This window comes from Pteronotus mesoamericanus, unplaced genomic scaffold, assembly GCF_021234165.1.
Source record: "Pteronotus mesoamericanus isolate MK-2021 breed Mesoamerican mustached bat unplaced genomic scaffold, CSHL_Meso_final scaffold_21, whole genome shotgun sequence".
NCBI lineage: Eukaryota > Metazoa > Chordata > Mammalia > Chiroptera > Mormoopidae > Pteronotus > Pteronotus mesoamericanus.
Genome location: NW_026555310.1, coordinates 11,768,244 through 11,794,462, shown reverse-complemented (window position 1 = coordinate 11,794,462; position 26,219 = coordinate 11,768,244). Strand labels below are relative to the sequence as shown.

General features: G+C 33.7%; 1 protein-coding gene across 3 annotated transcripts in view; it reads left to right on the top strand.

The window, feature by feature from the left end:
* The window catches only part of CNTN1 (contactin 1), a 309,314-nt gene that overhangs the window by 59,411 nt on the left and 223,684 nt on the right, over window positions 1–26,219 (top strand). For all 3 annotated transcript variants that reach the window (XM_054591232.1, XM_054591233.1, XM_054591236.1), the window contains exon 2: window positions 22,591–22,635. The gene's annotated coding sequence lies outside the window, so the exon portion shown is untranslated. The remainder of the gene's footprint in view (window positions 1–22,590; window positions 22,636–26,219) is intronic.

Below are 26,219 nucleotides of genomic sequence, written 5' to 3'. Positions count from 1 at the left end.
GCCCTTTATAGCTGCTTCAAAATTGTGTTTTTAATAGATTATGACACATGTATGAGCACTCTACATTGTAAGATTTTTGCATCCAAACAGACTATGAGATCTGGTTCATTTTGTTTATGTTATGAAAACGTCCTTATTATCTGCAAAACTCAGAGAGAACTATAACGCACCTTTATGCACTCTCAGCTCAGTTTCAACAGTTATCACCTCAAGGTGGATCTGTTTATTTCCTACAGCCCACTCACTTGTGCATAACTTGCATCAGATCTGGCATCAATCATTACTTACTTCTAAGTTCTGTGGCTCCTTTATTCATTCAAGACTTCAGTTTTAGTGCTAGGGAATCTTATTGCTACTGGGAGGATTGTTTTCTGGTTTGTTGTTTTAGTTTACAGAGTAGAAAGAATATGTTCTGTTTGGATTTTGAACATCACATATATTATCAGTTCAAACTGATTTCTACTATTGAAATTAAGAATTCGGGATATTTAGTTAAGCTCTTCTATTTACACCTGTATCTCCATGTTCCTATGCCAAGAATTCCTGTGTCAGGAAAACCTGGAATGATAAAAATTATATTATGAAAAAAATCACAGTATTTCATTTGAAATTATACACACAACAGTTTCTACAATACCAACACCACCACCAACATTACTATTAATGATGGCAGTGATTTTATTTCTTTGAAGTTCTTTTTGCCCATTGAATAGCCGACTAAGAATCTTTAGTCAAATTACTGTGTGTGCATATTAAAGATTTTTTCTTGTGGTAAGAACATGAGATTTACCCTCTTAACAAATTTATATGTATACAATACATTATTGTTAACTATAGGAATAATGTCCTATAGCATAACTCTAGAACTCATTTATTTTGCATAACTGAGACATTATACCTGTGGATTAGCCTTTTCTCCTTTGGAGTTGTCCCTCTCAGTGTGGTTATACCACCAGCTGGGTACATATTTGAAATCATTGGTTTCATTTTATCTTTCATTTTGGAATCTCCTTGTTTACATTTTTTTATAATTACCTGAGATATTTACATAGTTCAATGACAAAAGTAACATAAAATTATATTTAAGAATGTAATTTGTAGTTCAATGCTTTGCATTCTATTTTTCATCCTTTTATTTATTAAAAATAGTTTATACTTACATTGTTTTTAAAAATATCTATGTATATATGTTTTAGTAGATGAATTGCAGCATATTTTATGAATATATATGTGAAGAGGAGCTATTGAAATGACAATCTAATTTTTTTTCTCACAAATAAGTTTCTTAATTATTGTATGTGGATACGAAAAAAATTTTTTTCCTTCAAAGTCTGATAACTTTACTAGGATATGCTTTGGTATGAGGTGGGTTATTTTCTGAGGCACGCAGTGTGACCTTCTAAATACAGTTTTAAATCTTTTTCCTTTTTTTTCAGGGAATGTTTTGAGTAGTAATTTTGGGGTTTTGTTCTGTGTTTTGTTTTTATTTCAAAAGGATATAAATGAGCTACAGTTTAAATTACTCAGTAGTCATTAACATAATGTTTTCCACATGTAGTCAGTTCTAATCAATAAAGAGAATCTTGCTAACTCGAATTAGAGATATGTTACACAGTATTTCTTCTTTGATCTCAGTGATAAAGGCTAGGAATATATTGTGTTACCTGGCTCCCCTGAATTCAACTTTACCCAATCTATATGACCCAAAATACTGAAATGTTTCCTTAGAAAAAGAATTACCCTGCTAAATAAGTTTAGAAAAAAATATGGATTAGTCAAATTAAACAGGTTTGTTGGAAATGTACATTATAAACTTCAAAGAGGATTACGTGTAACCTACAGAGAAGAATATATATATGTATATATATACATATATATGTATATATATGTAGCATTTCACACACGTATTTGACAGGTAACTTTTTTCAAATAAAGACATTAACATCTCTAAGTGAAATACAATGTGGAAGACAGTGACTTAATTTTTATTACCTTGGAACTGCCAACATATATCTAAACACATTTAATTTTTAATATATCCCCTTGGTACAAATTCTTAGAAAAATGTATTCTATAAACTAGTGTTGTAACACCTTTATTTATGCAATACTTTATTTCCCCATAAAACATTAGAAGGTGTCTTTTAAAAGAATCTTTGACTCAAGAAATTATGATAAAATTTGATCTTTATACTTACTAGGGCACTTCTGTTCTTCAATTGGTGTATTTTCCCTTGTAACATTTCAGTAAATTATTTCTAAAATATATGAATGCATCAATTTTGATTACTGACTCTCAACTGGGCATTGAATATGTGGCATTAGCATGTATTTTGAGTTTATGTTATTTATTAGATAGATGAATTTAAAATCTTCTGAACAGTAGGTTTTTTGGGTTTTTTTTTAACTACTAGTTTGTTGCAGCTGCAGATAGGGGTATTTATTTTGTATTTTTTTTGTTATTATTGTTTTAAACTTACCATTTTCCTTACCTAGAATTTCTTTTTCCTGTTCATTTGGATTTTGGCAACTCTGTTTTTTCAATGAACAATCGTTGAAGGGCTAGGATAATAGAGAAATGAGAATGTTGTTTTGAATATGCTATATTTCTAAATTAATCAAACTTTCAAATTAACACCAGAGTTCTGATTTGAGCTGAATGGCGATTCAGGATACCTGATTTGTGTTTTTGTTTTCAGTGTACGCTGCATATTAACTGTTGCAGAAATGACCAGGTCTTTGTATTCCAGACCGTATGCTTTTTTTTCCCCTCTTTAATTCACAATCATGTTCAAACGTACTCACCTTAGGCTTACTACAACTAAACATTCATTTAATTTAAACTAGACTTTATTTTCCTTGAGAGAAATACTGAGGACATGCACCATGGATTTCACTTTTATAAATACAAAAAGGTCACTTCTAAGTTAGCCACTTAAAATTTCCAAAGACGAGGAAATTGTTTTAAACTACCACAAGAAAAATTTATGACAAACTCCTGACATTTTTTGAAATACATTCATCAGTTATGGATTGCTAAGTGTACTCTTTTAACTTGGTAGGTAATAATCAATATGAGAGGAGAAGGATTTGATCCATGAGCACAAAGAGGTCATCACCTTGGAGGAGAGATAAGAATTTTAAACGATCTTGAAAATTTAGAGAAATGATCAGAATTTATCCCCAAAAAAGTTTACTTAGAAGAAAAATTACCCACAAAATCTGAGATAAGTAATCTAATCACAAAAACGGAACACGAATTAAAAATAAAACAAAACAAAGCAAAAAAAAGTAAGCCTCCTTATGTAATATACAAAGATAAATACTCTACTAGTTCTAATAGTGAACAAAGGGATAAACTTGTATATAAGAAGCCTAGTTTGAATCTTTACTTGGCAATACTTCCCTGAGATCTGAAGGTTTAGTAGAGCTTTATTAAGTAAATGAGGTGAGCCGGGAGAGGGTCCTGCAGCTAAGGATAATTTAGGATGGCTAGGTTCTGGCGAGTTTCCTGGTTGGGAGAAGATTTACACTTCAATAAGGAAAGAAAGAATTTACAATTGTAAGTTTTTTAAGTACACGCTCTAAGAAAAAGGAGCATAGGGGCCTATAGTCAGGAAGACACCTTTCTAAAGTTTAATTCAACTGCCTTTAAGTCTGTCTTGACCAGAAGAAAGAATAAGCCTACAGTCAGAAGCTTCTCAGTTTAGCTAAGGGAAGTTTTTAGAGGAGAAAAGTTCATACAGACTGAGGCTTCAGAAGTGCCTGGTGGTTTCCTGGGCAGACATGGGAGAAACAGCATTCTAAAGGTACTGAAGTGTAGAGATAAAGGCTCAGAGGTAGGGCATTTTTAGTGAGATATTTAGAGACTTGTAACATTACCCTCTGAGATATTTAGAAATATATGTGATGGGGGAGGTTGGTTGCCCCAATGACTGTCCGGTGCTTCTAGCATTTAGCAGAGGGGCAGGGATAAAAAATTTCCTTTAATCCTTGAGTGGATTCTCTGCAGAATTTATCCAGTAATCCCCATTAGGGCGTTTCTAGACAGAGAACTATAGTCCAGTAGGATACATGAGGCAGAGGATGAGAAGGGAGGTGGAGAGTTGCAATAAAGTTCAATATGGCAAACCTTTTAGAGGTAGAATCCATTTGATTTGGTGACTGATGAGATGGGTCTGAGGTCAGGCAAGGTTGTGACTGCCGCATTTTAGACGAGTCACTGTGTGGGTAGCAGTGTTTCTCTGTCAGTGAGCAACATAGGCAGAGAAGCAGATGTCAGCAGGTGGGAGATGTTGAGTTTGTTTTATAAGAGGCGAAGGGGTCTGTGGGAAATGTCTAAGTATGATGTTCACTAGATAGTTGAAAATAAGAATGTGGACTTCAGAAGATATTAGGAATGGAAATAGAATTGAGAATCATATGTTAATAGTAATGAAAACCCAGAGTGGGTAACATTTCTCAAGTGCAGTTAGAATAAAAAGAGAAAGAGAGTAAAATAAAAAATAAAAGGTAATAATTATGAATGTTTTATTCAAAATTATTTGCCACAGAATTCATGTCTGTGTTTTATAAAGATATGTTTAATTTAGGAAAAGCACATGTAACCATTCAAGAACTGTATATGTTTAATATACTCAATAAGAATATTTGGGAATATCTAATTTATTCTATATAAATATCTACTCTGGTAATACTAGGGGTCAAATTATGATATAAAATGTTTATTTTTTAATTACTACTTAATAATGGAATTATCTAATTTTTAATGCCTATTCTATTTGTTAATTTAATACTAATTGTAAAGCTATCAAACTGATGACTTTCCATTTACTTTTCTAATATTTTTTCCTTTTTTAATAAGTAAAATAACTTTAAAATACAAGGATTATTAATATTTCTTTAACATTTGAATTCATGGTCCTAAGAATTAGGGAAAATCTTAATGTAAGAAATTATTTTATTGTAATATTTTGATTTATCAGCTTATATTTCTATGGACTGATAACAATAATTTTAAAATAAAATTTCTTCCCTGTTCAAATGGAGGTTGGCTTTACAAACTTACTGCCTATTCTTATTTTGTTTTATTTTTAAATCTCTTTATGACATATGCAAACAGTCCTTAATTTACAAATTATTAGTAGTTACTTAATTCTTACCACAACTCTGTGACATGACTATTAATAGTCAGTTTTATGGAAAAGGACACTTAAAATCAGAAGTCAACATCATACAGCTGGTAAGGGTAGAGGGGGCCCTCAAGCATCTCCTCTATGTACAGAGTTCTTTGACCATAATACTGGAGCTATTTTTAAATGACATGTATTAGTTAAAAAACTTCCTCATACTGCTCCTACAAATTGCTTGTACTTACTAAGTTAGGAAATGTTATAGAAAATGCTGGACACGACTGACTCCACCTTCTGCCCCCACTTTTTTTTTTAAAAAACTAGATACAAGGGTCTCCTGTGAGGTTGAAACAAGTACTACATTTTGGGGGTTATAACAAAGAAAGGTTATTTTCATCTGTAACAGTTCCTGGCTGGTCACAGTGTTCCATGCCACAGAAAGGCCTGAATAATTTCTGGGGAAAAAAAAGCACCAAAGCCAAGAATTAACATTCTTTTTGGCTGAACTGCAATTGCACGCAGGTTGGCCTCTCATTTTTGCAGCACTGTTTTCATGAGGTCAGTTGAAAGGCTGCTCCCTCCGTTCCAGTGCAAAATGAGAAACTTAGACAAGGAAGTGGAGCGTCAGCAAGAAATTAGCTCTATGGTGCCCATTGTCTACATGTTCTCAAATTTTAAGTATTTGAAACCTTTGCTTAGGTGCAGTCCAGGGCTATTGATTTTTATTTAATTATAGATAGGCATCTGTTATTTATGGTTGACTTTTCAAGCTCTGGTGGTCTTTCCAAGTAGTGCATTGTGATGGCCAGTGTGCGCCCTTCTCCAAAAGCATGATCAATAGAAGGTGAGAGTGTGTAGATGTCCCCCAGTGTCATTATGTGAATTACAAAGGCTCATTTACTGTAGTGCATCTGTGTGGAAGTATACAGGCTTCAGAACTATACTGCAGAAAAGTGAGAAGAGAATTCTGTGCAGTTGTTTGGCACTCTGGTACAGTGTTCTTTTTGGAGGTCATGAAACTAAAACTATAACCCTATCAAGTTTGGAGAAACCCTGTAACCTTAGTTCTGCCAACCTTTGTATTTCAACTAATATTACAAAGTCCTTCTTCTTTATAAGGCAATCAAATTACTTAAGCACCTCAAAGGGTGCTACTGTTACCTGGAGAGAGGGTCCCTGGAGGGATTAACCAGCAGTCTTTGTAACCCATTATTTTAGAGAGAGATTCACTAAGTTGGACATTTGGAAAAAGAATAGCTCTCAGACCCAATGTTTCATTCACAAAATTTTCAGAGGAAGTAATTAAGATTCCTTTGAATGTGTCCTAAAGAATGTCATTTAGGGGTGACATTATCTGGAATGGGAAATAAAACTAATGATAGAAGAATTAAATCTGTACTTAAAAATAACGTATGTAAAAAAGCAGAAATTTTATATTTTTAAATTTTGCTTGATTACTGATATTAGATGTTACTAACTATATGTGTGTGTCTTTAGAACTTTAGATATTGCAGCCATGAACATAATTTTTAAAGGGTGTGTATATACCTTCTACCAATTTGCATATCAAGCAAAATTCAAAGTGGAATTTTGAGGACAGGTGCCACCAAAAGGAGTACAGAAAGCTGAAGAAATAACATATAATTACAGAAAATATACTCGCAGAAATTAACCAAATATATGTATAAAAGAGGATGGTCAGAGGCTGTGTAAAATGCTGGGTTGATTAATGCTTTTTCTATTATTGAGATATATTGCATAATTTAAGGCACATGCTATATGCAAAAAATGAACTATGAAGCAATTAAATTCTACCAGTGACAGTGAAATAAACAGAAGCAACTGCATTGTGAAGCTAATGACGTGGAAATTCCTTATTAGGGTTTCAATTTTAGTTAATTGTCTTCCAATCTTATTATACTGTTACTTTAAAAAAACCCCTGAGGCCTGTGAAAACTTGGGAAACACAGATAGAACCTATTAAGATCTGGGCTAACGCCACTTCTCATGGATGACAAACAAGAATTTCGTCTTCTTCCCCAGACTGTCTCCCTGTAGTCTTTTCTTGAGTGATCAATATACAGACTTTTTAACACTGGGTTTAGGACAACATGCTTAGCAGCTTAATTTTCAAATAAACTCAAGTCATTGTCTAGTGTTATATGCTTTATAATGTTATTCTTCTGTTCAAAATAATGCTGTATTATAGAAACCAGAGAAAAAGAAAGTTTTAAAAAGGAAAAAAATGGACCATACCAATATAGGTGGTAAAGAAAATCATGAGGTAGAGGAATAAAAATCAAGTTTTCTATTTGAAATTAGAAAAAAACAAAATTTCGAGAAAACAAGTACACATGTGTATCCCTTTGTGATTAAAGTCAGCAATTCAGAGACCCAGGCCTGAATATAGCAGATCTAACCCCAAACAGTGTTTTTGGGAGGAATATCTCAGTAAAAATGCAATTTGGGGTAATTCTGCCTTCTGGAAGCTCCATTGGAGAATGCAGCCAAACTGAGGCATTCAAACTGTTTTCTTCTATTAGTAAATTAAGAATAAATAGGCCCAGGTTCAGTCTGGATGGGACTGAGAGTTAAAGCAGAAATAAAGCAGAGAAAGAAGTATCAGTAACATTTATGGAATGAGAAATTCTGGGAAATATCACTCACTAAGATTCACAAAAGGCAAGTGAAACATCGTGATCAATGAGAGTTCTGATACAGTAAATCTGGAATCTGAGTTTAATAGAAGCCATATCTTGTTGCAGGGAAGAAATGGTGCCTTGCTGGATAATATCTTGTGGTCACTGTAGCCTTGGCACTCAGCAAAGTACCTAAGATAATATACATTCTGTAAATAAACCATGAGTTTAGTGAATGCATGAAAGAAAGAGCGGGAACTATTAAAGGGTTTTGAACAAGAGTGAAGTGACCGGGATAGCATTTTAAAAGGTTACTCTGGCTGCAATGAAGATAAAAGATTTGACCTGGGATTGACTGTATACAGCAAAGTTATTGAAGAAACAAAATGAGAGCTGTGGAAAAAAAATGACTATGATTGTCAAAATGGCAATAAGGAGAAGCAGATAGATTTGAGAGATGTTTGAACTGAAGAATCAATAGAACTTGGTTACTGGAAGTTAAGAAGTGGGAGTGAGGGACGAGCTGTGGTGTCACTTCTGGCTTGAGCAATAATTGCATGAAAGGTGGTGCCAAATTCAACCAGGAGTCCTAAATGGAGCGTTGATTTGGGGAATGGGCAATGAAGGGACAATAGGCTCAGTTCAGATTTGATAAATTTGATATTTCTATGGACCATTCTAATAAAGATGATCGGTAGGCAGTTGGATTTATGTCTGGATACCAGAAAAGAGAGTTGGACTAGCAACGTTGAAATTTCGGGTTTATCAGTCTACATTTGATTATTAAAACCATGGATGTGAATAAAATAACCCACAGAAAAATATACATAGGAAAGAAATAAGACCCATGATGGGTCTCTCAGGAATGTCTATGTTAAAAGATGGACAAAGGAAACCACAAGTGGGAACAAAGTAAGGAGAGTATGGTGTTGCTGAATGAGCAAGTTCTGTGCAACAGAAAGTGTTGATAAAGGTGTATAAAGGTCAAATAGGATCAGAACTAAGTTATACAAGGGAACACACACACACACACACACACAATGGAATTATCTTCTGGAGGGCAGGTGCCTTGTAGCACAGGCTCCCCCCACTAGGGTGAGTATTCTAGGAATCAACCTGTAGCACTGTACCAGCTGTCGTTGTTGTGAGAGGCTGAATTTTTTCAGTGACACACTTGCCCATTTCAAGATGTGTGATTTATGAGCGCACCTGCCCATACCATGCTGAGTGTTCAGCAGTTTTTGACCAAAATCAACATGACTCCCATGCCCCACTATCCCTACTACCCAATCTCACCCGAGTGACTTTTTTCCCCACTCCAGATCCCTCAAAGGGAAACGTTTTGCTGATGTGGAAGAGGTGGAACAACAACAACAGCAACAAAACGGCATAAACACAAGAAGGCATCAATATTTATGAGTTCAGAAACTGTTCTGAGCAGTGGGAAAACATCTCGATAGGTGAATTGCATCAAATGGAGAGTACTTTGAAGTGACTGAGGTTTAAACATGTAAGAATAAATACACAATTTTTTATAAATACATTCTGGGTTTTGTGGGGTCTCCCCTCACATGCATCTTTTGAATTACTTAGAGTTAGGCAACAGGCCTTGATGAGAGAACTTTCAGGTCAGGGACAGAGGAGGGAGTCACCTGCACCCTACAGTGGGCGGGAAGTGACACCCTGGAGGCAGCAAGTGTGATGGGAAAGAGACAGGCAGAGTGATGGGATGTTGGAAGGGAAGGCGAGTTCGAGCTCTTCTTTTCAGAAGCTGGATGTTGAGCGATAAAACTGGGCTAGAAGTTCACATTGTTATAGTATATCCCTCAGGCTTCCTCCCAAAGCAACTCCTGTTATGTGGAGTGATTAAATGTAGATAAGGGGCAGGGTCCAAAATATTAACTGTGTTTTTTTGGTTTTTTTTTGTTTTTTTTTTTTTGTTTTTTGGTTTACTCTGTTATTCAGAGTTGTGGATAGGAAACAGAAAAAGCATTATTGTGAGTCATTGTTCTCTTTCATTTTTCTAAAAGCAGGCAAGACTCAGTTTTACCATAGTCCTTCATTTCATTGTTTTCTCACTTTCCTTATCTCCCTGTTATTTAAAACAGGTCAGAGTATTTTGTCCTTCTTCCAGCTAAGATATAATGTTTTAAAAGTACTCCTGCTATGGACTTTTGAACTGCATTTTACCCCAATTAATTACGTAGTTGATGAAAAACTTAAAAGTGTCCCAAAATATCATGTTGTTATGCATTAAATGATTCTTTTCCCTTAAGAATATACTACTGGTATATTTGTACATATAATTCAAGAGTGATGATAAACATATTTAATAACAAAACAAGCTCTATATCTGTACCTTTAGCTTTAGCTTTATATCGGCCCATCTATATATCTGCATGTATTTGCACAAGCTTTCAGTAACTGGTTTTCTCTGCTATGTAAATACCATATTAATGTTTATATAAAATAACACTTTTAATATATTTTAACTTTATGAAAATTAATACCTGGATTTAAGAAAACTAAATTTCAGACATGTGAGATGAAATAAACTGCTGATGAAACATTCTGTGTGAGCCTATAGCTCCCTCTCTGCACTCACTAGTTTGGCACTTTCCATTTGAGAAAATAACAGTATGGTTAAGTGCATTTAATTTTTATTTTTATATCATCCTCTGCAACAGTGAGTATTTAGACATTTTTTACCATTTTTTCCAATGTTCAAAAGCTATATTTATCTTTTAAAATATAAGGATATATAAACCTAGGGAATGATTTTGCTATATACAGTATAGTATAATGTTGACTTTTTTATGTTAAATTTGTGCTGTTGTGAACAGTAGGAAGCTATAGAGATTTTAAAAACCAAAACCAAAAACAAGGGGAAAATAAAACAAAAGGTGTTAACTTTGTGTTGGTGTTCAGCATTCTTTACATACAAACACACACACAGTATTTTCTGACCTCTGCTTTGCTGGTTTTGCTATTCTAAGTATATTGTCACAAGTGTTAAAAGTGATCCATGTTCTTAGGAAGCAAATTGTGCACAAAAGATAGAGCCAAATTCCAAACTTATGTATTAGCAAACATTAGTTTACATGATTTGTACTTTATACGTAATTGTTAGAAGCATATGTTTAGTACAGTACACCAGACTTCAGATGTGCTCTGACCAAATAAGATCTTCATAGAACTTATTTTTATCAGCATACTTAGCATGTCTTTTTTCTAAAATTTAGGCCCAATGGGAGCAAAGATGTATTTGACTTATTCTCATTTATGTACTGTACTCTGAAGAGTCTGGCACATAGAACGAATTCAACAAACTTTTAGTGAATTTTATTATTTTTGACAAAAATTCTTAATTTTGTGGTTACTGATACAATTTTATTGTGCAATCCCTTTTTTACCTCTCATTACAGTATTGACTCATATTCAACATTATTTCATGTTTCCAAATTTTTTGTATATTTAGCTTGTTTTTAAAGTAATAACTTTTCAATATTTTATATAAATGTAATGTAAAATTAGTAGTCTATACTGGTTTGCAGAAGGAAGGAAGAATCTAATAAGCAAAAAACATGGAATTGTAAGCCAGGAGGATTATAAGGAAAAATAATTACTTGAGTGATATAGATAGATTTAGTTGATCAGTGAAGAGAGGTGAAAAAAAGAAACCAAAAGGCAAATGGGACATGGGATAATTTCTTTCATGATTAAGACTTAAAAGTAAGAATTGTTGGTGTAAGGAACCTCACATTTGAGAGTTGCTTAGAAGATTCCCAAGGAATATGGATTTTTTGTGGTTGGAATGGCACTTTAAGAAGGCATTGATGCTTACAGTGTCTGGAGAACTGCAGACTAGAATTCATTTTTGGTTGATTAAGGGAAGAAATGGTTTATTGGTAGTTCTAACATCCATGGGAGGAAAATTTGCAATCTCACAAGGCAACATATAGTTGAATAATGATTGTAGAAAATGCATTTGAGCTGGTAATAATCTCCTTCCATGGAGGGGGAAAAAAAAAAAACAACAACTAATGACAATTGTCAGCTTTTGTGAAAATTTTAAGAAACAGACAAATTCAAAGATAAAGTTTGTGCTTTGAAAAAGCACTTCACCATTTCCCACTCAAATTTCACAAACTCTTATAGAAATCACACATTTACCTCATCTCATTATATAATATTATTTATTCTTTAATTATAATAAATATAACATTTAAATTATATTTACATTTACCTACCTTTTAACTTTCTTTAGTTTTTTTAAATCAAAGTTTAATAAAAATTTTAAGAAATTAAAGTAAGTCTTAAAAAGTATTTCTTTCTAATGTTTAGTGAAAAGTGGTTATTTTTTCTTTATTTACTATAGGGAGGAGAGATTTGTTTTAATAACTACATCTGTATTTGAAGAAGAGCTATCATATTCAAAAGAAAAGCTCAATTAAATAGATATTAAAAAATACAGTGAATGTTGCTCTAGGTTTCTTTCTGAGGATCTTAATTTGGAGAAATTTTTAGATATGAGGTGTATCTACCTAGAAGCTTGGAAGTTTAGCTTTATCTCTATAATTCTTTTCTCCATTACATTTCTGAGTACAAACTAAGTACAGATCTTTGCTCACATCTCTTTGAGTCTGATATCCTGTTGATGGGTAACATATGTAAGTATATACATATTATGAATAGGCCAGGGTTTATTTTGATTTTTGTATTATTTATTTGAAGAGCCTTTTCTTCCAGTTTCAAGTAAAGTATCATGCTGTAAGTCTAGGAATCATCACTCAGAAACCAAAGTGTGCAATTATTTAAATCTATGGATTTCATGAAAAACTACTGAAAGAATTACATAGTGTTTTGTTATTTGCCAGGCCCCACCAGCCGAGTTTTACAACCTAAGAATGAGGTTAAACACTTGAAATGATAAAAAATTGCCCTGGGAAACGTGGCCAAATACAAACAATTGAATAACAAAAACAAATCTTAGACATCAATATGAGGCAAAAGTGTACTGTAAGTAGTATGTTACTGCATCATTACTGGGTGAGGCAATTACAAATCTAGACAAATGTTTAATGTTATAAAACAGAGGTTCACTTGATTCGTTCAGTGTAGCTTATTAATTATCTATTGTAAAAGCTACAAAAACAATTATGTAGGGCATTTGCCTCATTCTACATCGTGAGCTGGAATGCTATTGCAGCCCATAGCACTGATATTTCTCTATTATTCTTTTGTTTTATGTTTCTCTTAGCATGGTTGGCTTCAGAGTTCCTAAATGTTCTGAGACAAATAAGACAAAGAATTTTTATGGTTATTTCCATTATTGAACATCTAAAAGTAAAGCTTCTGTAAACACATAGAATTTATTTAATTGTACACTTAATATCAGTCAATTTTATGTTTTGCATATTATGTCTCAGAAAGGCAGCTTAAAACACACACATACACACACCCCCTAAGACAGGCTTCTTCCACTTGCAGCCACCACTAGTGTGTGACTTGGGATTCTTGGGAAATATAGTGGGTCTTCTGGGAAATACAGTGGTATCAATTATTCAGGCCCCATTTTTATATATTAAATTGTTCCTTTCCTCTGGGATACTTTACCAACATCACAATGTCCAATGAGCTTCCATTCTTAAAAACAAACATGAGAAAAAAGAAAGAAAAACGAACATGAAAGAGAACCAAGTAAATCTTTATTCCTCCTTCCTCCTCTTCTATTTTCTACTAAGTTTTATATTAAAGAAAAATAGTGTGGGCACTGTTTCTACATCTTTATCCCCTACCATACCCTGGCCCCTTCCTCTACTAGTGGATTGAGACTGACTTTGCAGAGCTGACTAGTCACTTTTGAACTGTGAACTGGAGTCATTTCCAAACAGCTCTATCTTCCTGAAACTCTGAAATAGAACACATTCTTGAGGACCTCTTTTCATTATCACATTTTTTTTGTTTCTGCTTTCAGTGACTATTTTTAACTGTCATATCCCTTCTCTGATCACACTTTTCAGTATTCTTTTTTTTTGGCTCATCTTGTAAGTCCTACCTTCCTTAGTTTTAGTCTCTTATCACTTATGTCCTCTCATTCCCTTGGCATTAGTTTTTGCACCTCTTTAAAAATGACACAAAAATCTCTAATTCTAGCCTTGACTGTGCTCTTAAATTTTGGTACATATTTCAACGCTCTTTTTGATTTTTCTGTTATCTCTTACTAAACCTTAACAAAAGTCATCTGTCCTCTTTCTCAGTCTTAATTGATAACATACCTTACATCTAGTTCACCATGTAGAAAGTTCAGAGTATCTTTAATTTCTATCTCTTTTTTTCCATTCTCTATTTCCATCCAGTTATCAAGTCCTGTCAATTATATCTTGAAATTTCTTTCATGTAATAAAATCTTTCTTTGTTTTCATAATGAGAAACTCTTCCCAAGACTTAAAGGCAGGGAAGGCTAATGTTATATATAGTGCAGGAACAGAGAATTCCCTTAAGTGCTTATGTTGTTAACACCCTGGGAGACCTGCAGCACAGAGTTCTGCAGAATGTAAAAGAGCAAGGTTTTTAGAGTCAGGCCAGGACTGGTACTATCACATAGAACACATTGTTATAAATTAGAAAAATGTCCCTTCTAAAACATCATATCTTTTAATTTAAAAAAATATTCACAATACTGATTTTGTAATAAAAAAATACTGCCCTCTGAGGGAAAATTTCTGTAATCAATATTCAAATTTATTCATCAATGCTGTTATTTGTATCATCTACTGACTTAATAACACAAATCACTGCAAAATGCCAGATTGTGAAATTTCTTATAATAATATAAAGATAAGATGAAAATACTGCTGGTTTTAATAGCTCATTGTAAGTTTTAAAAATATTGTCTTTGAGAGTATTTTATATAAGAGCATTCCAAAAGAACCAGAAGAAAAGTCCTATTTTTACAGTGGCTAAAGATGTGATCCAGTATCTAATGTATATACCTGAACGTAGCCTCTGCTATTTGGATAAAATGATGAGAAGGCTTTTAACAGACTAAAAGGAAGTGTCATGGCTTTGTCATTTCTACACTGTGATCATATTATAATATTCACTTATTTCAGTATCAGTTAACTACTGGTTATTTCTAACCCATGTACTGTGTTTCTAAATAATGTTTTGTTTATAAATAATGTTGTACACATTATTTATACATTATAGTGTGCTTTGCCACTACAGTGGTAGAGCAAATTTCACAGAGACTTTATGGTCCACCAAACACAAAATATTTATTATCTGGCCTTTTACATAAAAAGTTTGTTGACCCTTTCCTTTTTAATCCCTTTGAAAATATTAATCCACTTGAATTTCCTTTTTGCTCAGTTCTACATGTAGGAAAAAAATGACAGTATTAACTAGAGTAGGGTGAGTCATATTTTTCCTTCGAAAATATTTTATATAGATGAACAATGAAACTAGTTGCAGTATTCTGCCATACAAATGCACAGTTCTTTAGGCTTTGTTGAAAACAGAACAATATAAACAAAAAACCCTAAGGCAGAGCAAGCTGTTCTTTTTCACTAGGTTTTTTATTGGCACTACTTAGTACAATAAATGTTTTCTATAATAAATAATCTTTTCAATAACTAACCTTTTTCCTTTTTTGACATTAAAAAATTATAGTGGGGGAAAAGTCCCTTTAATAGTCTAAAGAACCACGTATTTAATGACCCAGTGACTAAGTTGTTCTCTGTTGGAAACGTTTTTTAAATTAAATTTCAGGGAATTATATGAGTACCTATTTTATTTGTTAAAGCAAGTAGTTGAAACTATACCTTTCACGTGGAAAATTATTCATATTTTGTAAGCTTTTTTCCTTAAAGTCTGTTAAAAGCATGGTAAATAATAGTTTCTCAATTATAGTAACTATTTTTATTATAAAGATTAAGTTTATTCAGTAAAACATGTCAAATTAATTCAATGTATCCTTCAAAAGTCTGTTTAATACTCATTTCCCCATCTGTTTGTTTTGAATTATTTAACAATTTCTTCTGTGTTACTTCTCATTCTTTGAAGTGAATAAGAATTTAAACTTCCTTATCTTCTTCTACCTGCCACTTAAAAGACTTCTGCCAAGGAAACTTATCATTTAAAATTTACTTGTCTGGTGTCATTTGGATGTGTAGCTGTATCTGAGGGTTACCTGCTCTGTTTCCTGCTCATTAGTTATGGAGCAGGAAAATACATAACAAGCTTTAAAAGGTATGTATTTGTTTTCACCCAACTTTCCAAGGTCCAAAATATCAATAGACAGGGATTTGACCTTAATTATAAGTATATCCTCCAAGAAGTTTGCTTTTATTTAGAATCAAGTCATGAAACTTAAGTTTTCCTATTATTAACTGTGACTCAGTAAAGAAAAACTTTGGGACCCAATATAGCAAAACCTCAAAGTTAAATGAACATGGGAGCAGGAATTAAATCTCTTTTTAAAAGAAGAAATTGATTATAGAAAATTATGTTTTACTGATACAAAATCTGGGTACAATCAAAGTACACCAGGACATATTTTGGATGGATTATGAGAGAGTTAAATAGTAGAGCTCGCTAGTTCTGGTACCTGCTGTTACCATTGTCATGAGGGCTCATTTTAGGCTGGAAAGTTAATTCTCCCTGGAGTAGGTATGGTTCTGGAACAAGTCTACGGAGTTTGAGGTTGGAATTTAGTATGGAGTCTTAAGATATTACAGACTATGTATCTTTCCCCTCAAAGGGCTTTAGGCAAAAGTGTGTTTTATACAGTATTTTATATCCTATTCCAGGCTATGGTACTACAAAGCTTAAAAGCTACCTTTTTGGGAACTATAGCTTATGCAGGGATATACAGTACAGGGATGTGGAAGAAATACTCAACACCCTTATTATACTAGGTACACCACTCACCAAAACAAACAACATATTCAAATATACTAGAATTTGAAGTAATCAGAAACCAACGTGAAATATTTATGTATAATGAGTACAGCTTAGCACAAAAAACATAGTTTAGGGAACATTATTAGAAGTTCTCAAGGTTGAGCAAGTGGCCACCTATCTCACAGTGTAATAGAGGCATACTAGATAAATTAGAGATAGACTTGTTACATGTGCATCTGAACTGGGAAAAAAATAAGAAATAATCTGAAGATTAAGGCCATAGGACTTGGAATATTTGAGATTAAAGGTTTTAAATGTCAGCCAAGAAATTACTTAGTTATCAATAATATGGGAAACTATGATATGGTTTTAGGATATCCAACATATAAAATAAAATTTGAAAATGTTTCTTTTTTGTGTCATGTATTCATAGAGTACCTTTTTTGAGGAAAAAAGTAACCAAGTGTCATTGTAAATTTCATCTCAAAGGTAAAAGAGAAGGACCTTAAGGAGAAGTCAAGGCACTTAGTTGAAGCCTCCTGTTTTGCCTTAGAACTCACCAAGTTCAGGGCTCACCAACTAGGAAAATGTGATGCGTTTCTTGGAATAACTGATCACACCAAAGGGTGGACTTTTCTTTTTTAAAATAAGTGATGCAAGGAAGACAGAAATCTCTTTTCTCTATGAAGATGATATTACTAATCAATGCATCAGACTTGGTCTTAACACTAGGAAACAATCACATGCTCATTAATAAGGATACCTCTGTTAGCAAGAGCTGTCTCATCCATAAACAGTTGAAAGTGGGAGCCACACACATGAAAATAAATTGGATGTAAAACACATTCAAGATCCTGGAAATGTAAGTGAGCGGCAAAAGGAATGGTAATCTTGGAATATAAGCAATGACTGTACTAGGTCTCCTAAGCCACCATGGAACAGACAGATAATATGCTAGGAACACATGAATTCACAACCACATGTGAGAAAAAAGGCCTTAGATGAGACCAAGTGGTAAGGTCAAACATGGAAAGATTTCATATAAGCCACCAGAAGACCCACAAAACTGCACTCTCACATGTGGGTCTCTATTCTGTTAGTCACTTGTCTTGATCATTCACAAAAGAAAATATAAATCTCTCTTCAGATTCAGCTATAGAAAATGGTCCGATCATATCTTGAGCATAATGTGTCAGAGATTTCCGAGGAAGCTTTGCTCTACTTTTCCTAATGGTTTCATTGGAGACAAATATCTCTCTTCCATATATTAACAACTTAAGTGTAGTATAAATTTTTTTATTTAATATCTTATGTGGGAATAAGAGGAGAGCTGGTCATTGTTATTTCAGCCTTCCATAAATTAGTCATCATAGTGAAGTACTGGAACAAAAGAACCTAAAAGCAACCTCATTAGGTAAATATAGCAGCACAAAAGACCTTAAATTTAATTATCCTTGTACCCTGTGTTTTGTCAATTGTACTCTAGTCAAAGTGGATCCTTATTGACTTATTTATGGCTGTTCATCTTTTGGTTTCTGCATCTGATTTTATTTATTTTTTAGAAGAAAATAATGCTCTTCTCTTGGTAACAGTGAAAATGATCAATGTAACTGAGATTTGGAAATCAAATGCTCTCTTTTCTGTCCTCTTCCTTCTATTATTTTACATTAGTCATTTTATAAGATTAAATATTCTTTAGAATATGACTTGAATATAATTTTGCCCTTCGCATAAAAGACTGTTCATCCTTGAAGTTCAATTCTGTGAAAAAACAATAGTTCAATTGATTTACTTTTCAAGTCTGCTGTAATTGACAAGGTTTGTCTAATTCTTGAGGAAAAGCTCTATAATTCTTTTGTATTGAATATTGAATAATTCAATATTCAAAATATTGAATAATAAAAACGTGCCTGGAAAACATTTTTTGCCTCAACCCATCACATAGTTTTTCCCTTTCATTAAAAAAACAAAACAAAAGGGGTCCTGGCTGGTGTGGCTCAGTGGATTGAGTGCCAGCCTTCAAACCAAAGGATAGACGGTTCGATTCCCAGTCAGGACATATACCTGGGTTGCAGACCAAATCGCCAGTAGGGAGCATGCAAGAGGTAACCACACATTGATGTTTCTCTCTCTCTCTTGTTCACTCTCTACCCTTCTCTAAAAATAAACAAAAAATTTAAAAACAAAAGAGGTCCTAAAATACAAACTCCATTTTTTTTAATGCACCAGAGGAAAATCAATGTCAGCCTCCTCTATCTTTTTAAATCCAGTGTACGTATTTCATTCCTCATTTGATTTGCTCTCTTCAGCATTCCACAGTCTTGCTCACTCCTTCCACAGGTCCTTCTTCTTGACGCCTGTCATGCCACAATCTCTTGGGTTTTCCTGTCTTTCTTTATTTCTCTTTAGTCTCCTTTGCTGGTTCATTTTCTCCTGCTCCTTCTTTAAATGTCTGCATTCTTCAGGGCTTTCTTCTCACTTTCCTAACTCATCTAACTGTACGCAGTACAGCTAAGTTTTTAACAGCAGAGACTATGTAAAGTGACTCCCCAGGTTTAATTATGTTCTTTAGTTTTCAACTGCTGTCTAACAAATTGCCATAAACTTTGTGGCTTAAAATGACACTCATTTAGTCTCTTACAGTTACGAAGTCTATGTGGAGTTCTGTTGGGTCCTCTGCTCAGGTTGCTATCAAAGTTTTGGCTTGGTCTAAAACCTCATTTCAGGCTTGAGGTATTCTTCCAAGCTCAGTCAGGTTAGAAGAATTCCATTTCTTGCGGTTGTAGGGTTGAGGTCCCCATATTGCTGATGACTTTTGGCCAGGGGCTACCCTGACCTCTTAGAAGCTACCTGTGATCCTTGCAATATGGCTCCTTACACGAGCCTCTCACACTTCCCATCTCTGGTATCAGGAAAGGCCAGATTCATTTAAAGGGATCAACTGTTCTCCCTGTTAATTTTGATTAAGTCAAAATCAACGGATTAGTAACTGAATAGCCCACCACAATTTATAGGTTCTGCCTCACAAAGGAAAGGAAATTGCATAAAGTATACATACCAATGGCTAGGAATGTTAGAGACCATTTTAGAATTCTGCCTATTACACCCTACGGCCTTTTCCTAGTTGTGTGAATTTGGGCAAGTTGTATAATTTAACTGTGCTTTGGTTATTCTCAGCTTTAAAGTGGGATAAAAATAAAATGTTCTTTATGGGATTATTAAAAAGATTAATTGGATTGGTACATGTAAAGCCCTAGAAGAGTTCTTAATACATAGTAAAAGCCTGCAAATATTCAGCTGGAATTTTAATTTGTTTTCTCCTCATAGATATTGCATCCACTCTCATTGCTTCAGTGTTACTGATATTCCTATGATTTCCAAATTTATATCTCCAGGCAGGATCTCTTTTCCAAGATTTAGGCACTTAAAATTTCCTACCACATCTCCACTTAAACTTGTAACAGCAACCCAATACAGTCTGTCTAAATCTAAACTTGTTTTCACTTGCTAACTTAACATTTCTAATGATTTTTAGCACAGTAAATAGTACCCTTTCATGAAGTACCCTTATTCTTTCCAGTTTCCTCTTCCTTTTCTAACATCCATTCATTCATTAAAAAAAATTTTGGAGTATCTACTGTGTGCAAAGCATCGAGGCAGAGGATGTAACTGTAAAACAAATACAGATTTTAGAATTTACACTTAGGTGAGATACAGATTATACTCTATTCTCCAAAACCTATTAAAACAAGTCATTATCTCTGTGTCTTTAGCACATACTCAAATCAAAGTCACTCTCTTTCTTTACCTTGGTTCCTACATTCACGCTTTCTCTACTTTCTCTTCCCCTAAACAGAGCTACCATCTTCAAGGAGATCCTATGAACGCAATCCTTCACATGAATACTCTCATTGGCTTCTTGTTATATGTAAGAGAAAAACAAACCTGCTTCATAGGCTGCATGTCCCTGCCTAACCTCTCTAGCTTTATGAACTCCAGATCGTCCCTGCATTTCCATTTTAACCCTTACGGCCTTCTTCCTGCTCGCCATCAGTGCCACACCGCTTCATGCCTCAGCACGCTGCACCTGCCAGCCCTTCCAACCTGAGCACTCTCTCACTTTCCTGCTCTCTCTTTGCCTGGTAACCCTCAGCTAAAACGTTATCCCCTATGAAAGTCTCCCCTGATCTCTTTAGACTAAACAAGGATCCCCACTACACTCAAAGTATTGTAAGACTTTTCTTCATGACATTTAGTATAGTATAGTTACATACCAACCGGAGTCGTTATTTGATTAGTATCTGCCATCATTCTGGGGGAGGGATGAGATTCAGCCATATGAAAAGTAGATCTTACAATTGTGCTTTGTTTATGAAGGAATATGACATGTATTTTAAATGTAAATGCTGTTCTCAGAATGTGCATTTGATGGGACAAGCTTCTTATGTAAATACGTGTGTGTCAGTTCAGACCAAGTTTACCCTGCCAGTATTTAGAAGGGAACACATTTATGGTCATGAGGGTTACTGAGGACCTGAGCAAGAATGGGAAAATGTGTTCTACAAACTATAAAACCCAACACAGAATTTTTGTTGCTGTTTTTGTTGTTAGTATCCCCAAAACATCAGTTCATCCAAATACTTGAGCTAGGTTGAATTTGATCCACTTGTCTGCAAGTATTTTATTTCCTCTACCAAATGTTTCAGATCTACCTGTTTGTTTTTCTTAAATTTACATGTATGCATGTATACATATGACCATGTTGTCCATCTATTAATATGTGTACAGACATATGGGACATGTCCAGAGGTATCCAGCCATGTAATATGAAAAACAGAGACATTTACTGAAGAAGATATAGCATAAAAGAAACATTGTACATAGGACAATGACACCTCGGTCCCCTCCAAAGTAAGCACCTTGGGACCTCACACAGCTCTCCCAATAGCTATCAGCTGCCCTGTTGTATTTGCCTGAATCTCGTCAACAGTCTGAAATCTCTTCATTCTCAAAGGTGATTCTAGTTTTGGGAAAAGCCAGAAGTCACAGGGTGCCAAATCTTGGCTGTAGGGGGCTGAGTCACCTGGGTGATTTGATGTTTCGCAAAAAAACTCTGCATAAGACGTGATGTATGAGTGGGAACGTTGTTGTGATGAAGCTGCCAATCACCAGTTGCCCATAGCTGCAGCCTTCTCAATCATCTGAATAGTGTCCTCAGAAGAATGTTTAAACTTAATGCAAAATTTTGTACAGATTTGTTGCTCTATTTGCTGAGTCATATTCAATGCAACGGCCACACAGTACACATGCTCACTCAATGATGTCTACTGCCTCCACTGACTAGTACAGTGAAGTCATTGTTCACGCATGCACATGCCAGTCCACTGTCCTTGGCAGCCAGGTTAAATCAATGTTGCGTATACCATTCTTGTTATATTAACAATGGCTGAACTTTTTCTGCACAGACCTTGTACATATGGTTTATGTATAGTGTATATGGTATATATGGTGTATATTCAGGCTCTTCTAAAATATATTCCAGTCTCATGTTCAGTATCATAAAGTGGGGATATCTCAGTAGTGTTATTATCGAGTTACTTAAGATGTGAATTTTCAATACAATTCAATAATGCTGAATAAGATGATATTTCAGATATAAACTGTCAATTGTCTTTGCAAGCCATAAAAATGTCAAATTCATTTATCTTAAAAGTTTTACTGATAGCATAAATGAAATTTGTACTTTATAAATGTGCCAAAATTTTCTGTAATGTTCAAAACTACAAATATAAACTTCTAGTTGATTAAACTATAACTAATTTATTGTAGAAAATACTGAAAATCATTGCTAAAAGTAGAAACATCTTTGTCTTTAAGCCAACTGACTATAATTTTATCATTACTGATTTATAGATATTCACCTTGGATCATTTCTGAAGCTGAACACAGAACATTAAGGTAAGCTGTTTTTTTGGGGTAGGAGAGTGTGTGTGTGTGTGTGTGTGTGTGTGTGTGTGTGTCTGTGAGTGGGTGTTTTGGTTTTAAGCAATAAAATCATGTGGCAAAATTGTGCATAATAGAAAATTCAAATATATTTCTAATTACTGAGTTCCTGGAAAATTTCTGGTCCATGAAAAACACTCAACAATATTGGTTCCACTTTATCTTTTCATAATATTTTTCAATTATAAAATAAATCAAAACATAAGATAAACTGTTTGATTAGTACTTGTTAAATGACCTCTTGGTAGTCACTCTAAAAATGCCCATACAAATAAATAACTGTGCAAATACACAGAGCAATTAAAGACAAATTAATACTGAATAGTTTAGCGCTCAATATTGCTAAGTCAGCAGAAATATCTTATCAAATGTGTAATGGTGTGATGGGAACATCTCATTAAATTAATAATAATAACAATAATAATGTCAATGGCAATAGCAATACTATTTAATGTTATAATTCAGATACTCTATTAAGCATTTAATATATGCTTTCTGTCATATAACCCTCAAAATGTCATAAAGCAAAGGTATTATTATTGCTGTTATATTAATCTCATTATACAATAAGAAAACTGAGGTTTGTCTAAAGCTATATAGCTGGTAAGTGGCATACTCACAAGCTGAAATCTATCTAAAACTCAAGTTTTGGTTTTCTACCACAATGTTAAACTTCCTTGAGAAGATAAGTGTTAAGCAGCATTTAGTGACTTTTGGATTGAGGAGACAATGACAAGGGAACTTTTTGCTATATGAAGACCACTAACAAAAGCATGAAAGATGATGAAATATATATGCACAGTCCTAGAGTGACAGGTTGGAATGAAGTGCATTTGAGGAAAATGTAATAAAAATTGTATAGCCAGAGCAGACCGAGGTTACTAGTTAGAGGCATATTTTTGTGGATATAATTGGTTGCTCTTATTTTATCACCAATATCCTCTACCAGAAAACTACTAAGTTAAATTTTTACTATTTTACTTGAATATAAGAATCAACAATCTGGTAAGGGTATTAGTTTTTAAAAATTAACAACAACAAAAATACTAGTATTAGAAGGGATTGTTGAAAAGTATCTAGTCCTGTCAAGGCATGAAATGATCGCCTAAAACTGCTGGAGGCAGTGGAAATTGGGAGGCACACTATTGCCAGAGACATAAAAGTAAGCAAATATGGCAGTTTTTTATAACAGACTGGGTAAAAAAAAATGAAGGAAAAGGAAGAACAGAGATGATCTTAAGTTTGCTCCTATGAAAAAAGGAAAAATATTCAAACTTTTTTTGTTAGAGAATAGAGTGAGTTTGGTTTCTCTATTTTGCATTGGAAATATTGATGGAGACTTAACATTTATATATCCTATAGGACATAGTAAGTTAAATGGGAAAAAAAAGGTGGAGATCGGGTCCTAATCTTGTTAACTGTATTTATTAAAGACTTTAGAGTGGGTGGTTTACTATGAAAGGATGAGTATAGCCCTGACCAGTATGACACATTGTCCCACAGAACAAAAGGTCACCGGTTCAATTCCCAGTTCAGGGCATGTGCCGGGGTTGCAGGTTTGGTTTTTGGTTGGAGCATGTATGAAAGGCAACCCATTAATGTATCTCTCTCACATGGATGTTTTTCTCCTTTCCTTCCCCCTCTCTATAAAGATATAAAATAAAGGAAAGGATGAATATAAAAACAGAAACACACAGGACTGATTTTAAACACCATTTTCAGTTAAACATTTTAAAAACGAAATGTAGCTAAATGAGATTGAAGAGTATATATCAGAAGATGAGACCTGTATAATAATCTTGCTTTCTATGCCTAACTAAATTCTCAAAAATTTTGTTTGTTTGGGAGTTGTTTATTTCTTTGTTTGACAATATAATGTTGATTTTTAAAAGTAAGTGCAAAACATTTATTTTAAATGCTGACAATGTTACTTCCCTTACTTTAAGAGTATTTGTTCTCTTGGGCATTATCATTATCCTGTCAACAATGCTTCGGGTAAAATGCAATTTAAAATCAATTTTATTTCAGAATCAAAACATTCATTCACTGCCTAATGAAACATGTATACAATAAACAGGGAGAGATAGAAAGAAGGGAAGCTTTACTTAGGCTACATGTTACTTCATTTGGAGTGATGTGTTTCAGTAATACTAACCTACAATACTGTAATGTTTTTATAATGCTGTAACAGTTTTTTTTCCAATAGAAAAATAGAGGATGAAATTATATGTGCTACAGAATTATAACCTTCTTATATTTTATTAAACATCTTTACTCAGAGTAAATTTTCAATACTTGTTCAGTAGGTGAATCCAATGCTAAATTCTGGACCTACCAAAATACTTTTCAAGATGTTCCCAGTCTAATAAAAAAATGTGTAAACAAATTATTATAGTATAATCCCTTGATGTGGAAGCATAAAGAATAGGATTACTTCTCCTAATGGAGTAGATCCAGATTTACTTTTCTTTCAATTATAGTTGATATACAATATTATATTAATTTAAGATTTATAGCATAGTGATTATTCACTTCTATAACTTGAGCAATGACCACCCCAATAAGTCCAGTACCCATCTGACACCATATATACTTATTTGAGTGGGTCATGATTGCTCATAAGTATCATCAAGCAAATGTGGATATTTAGTTTTTAAATGTGAGAGAAGATATACTTTCTAAATTTATATTTGGGCTTAATCGTGTTTACTGAAAATATAAAGGCAATATAGAGACTATAATGGTAGGCTTTGAATTCCTTAGAATTTGATTCTCAAAGACAATTATTCTTTCTGCATTTAGAGTATGAAGGAGAGTCTTTATATAGTGCTATCAGTATATTTTTAGAAGACAAGGATTTAAAGTGTGAAACATATTACCTGTGGTCTGCTGCTTTCCTTGACATTGGTGCCGTCATGAACCGTACTTGTCAAATGCATTTAGATGTTCAGTGGAAAAGCTAATACTTTGGTAATAGTTTTACTTAAGGTATAAAGTCCTTGTTGTATATGCAATGAAATGTATTATTTTATTTTTTAAGAATAAATTTGGGTAGGTTTAAAAATATATGTAGACTTGTCTTTCTGGCAGTTGTTAAATAAAAATAAAAAACCTCTAAAAACATAAAACTTAAAAAATGCTTTTCTGAAGTGGTAGGAAAGAATCCAAAAAGGACAAAAAACAAAGTGAAATTAGCAGCCCTGAGGTAAGCAAGGACAAAGCTGGGAACAGATGAAGCCTGTGGCTACCTCAAGCTGGAGCCTAATAGAAGAATCTCTCAGAGAACCAGGATCCTTAATGACAACACTCTAAGACTAAGGGTCTTAACAAAAATAAACCTACCCCTAAGGAGATGCATTAGCGAAACATGCCTGTCTAGACTTTGCCACTGAGTAGAGAAAATAAGTGTCTAAGTGCTCAATTATAGGAGCACTTTAATTGAAAAAATGCACACTTATTTTGAAAAACTTGGAAAATGAAAGAAAGCTCGTAACCTCATATCTCATAGAAAAACTTTTGTTAACATTTTGAGATATTTT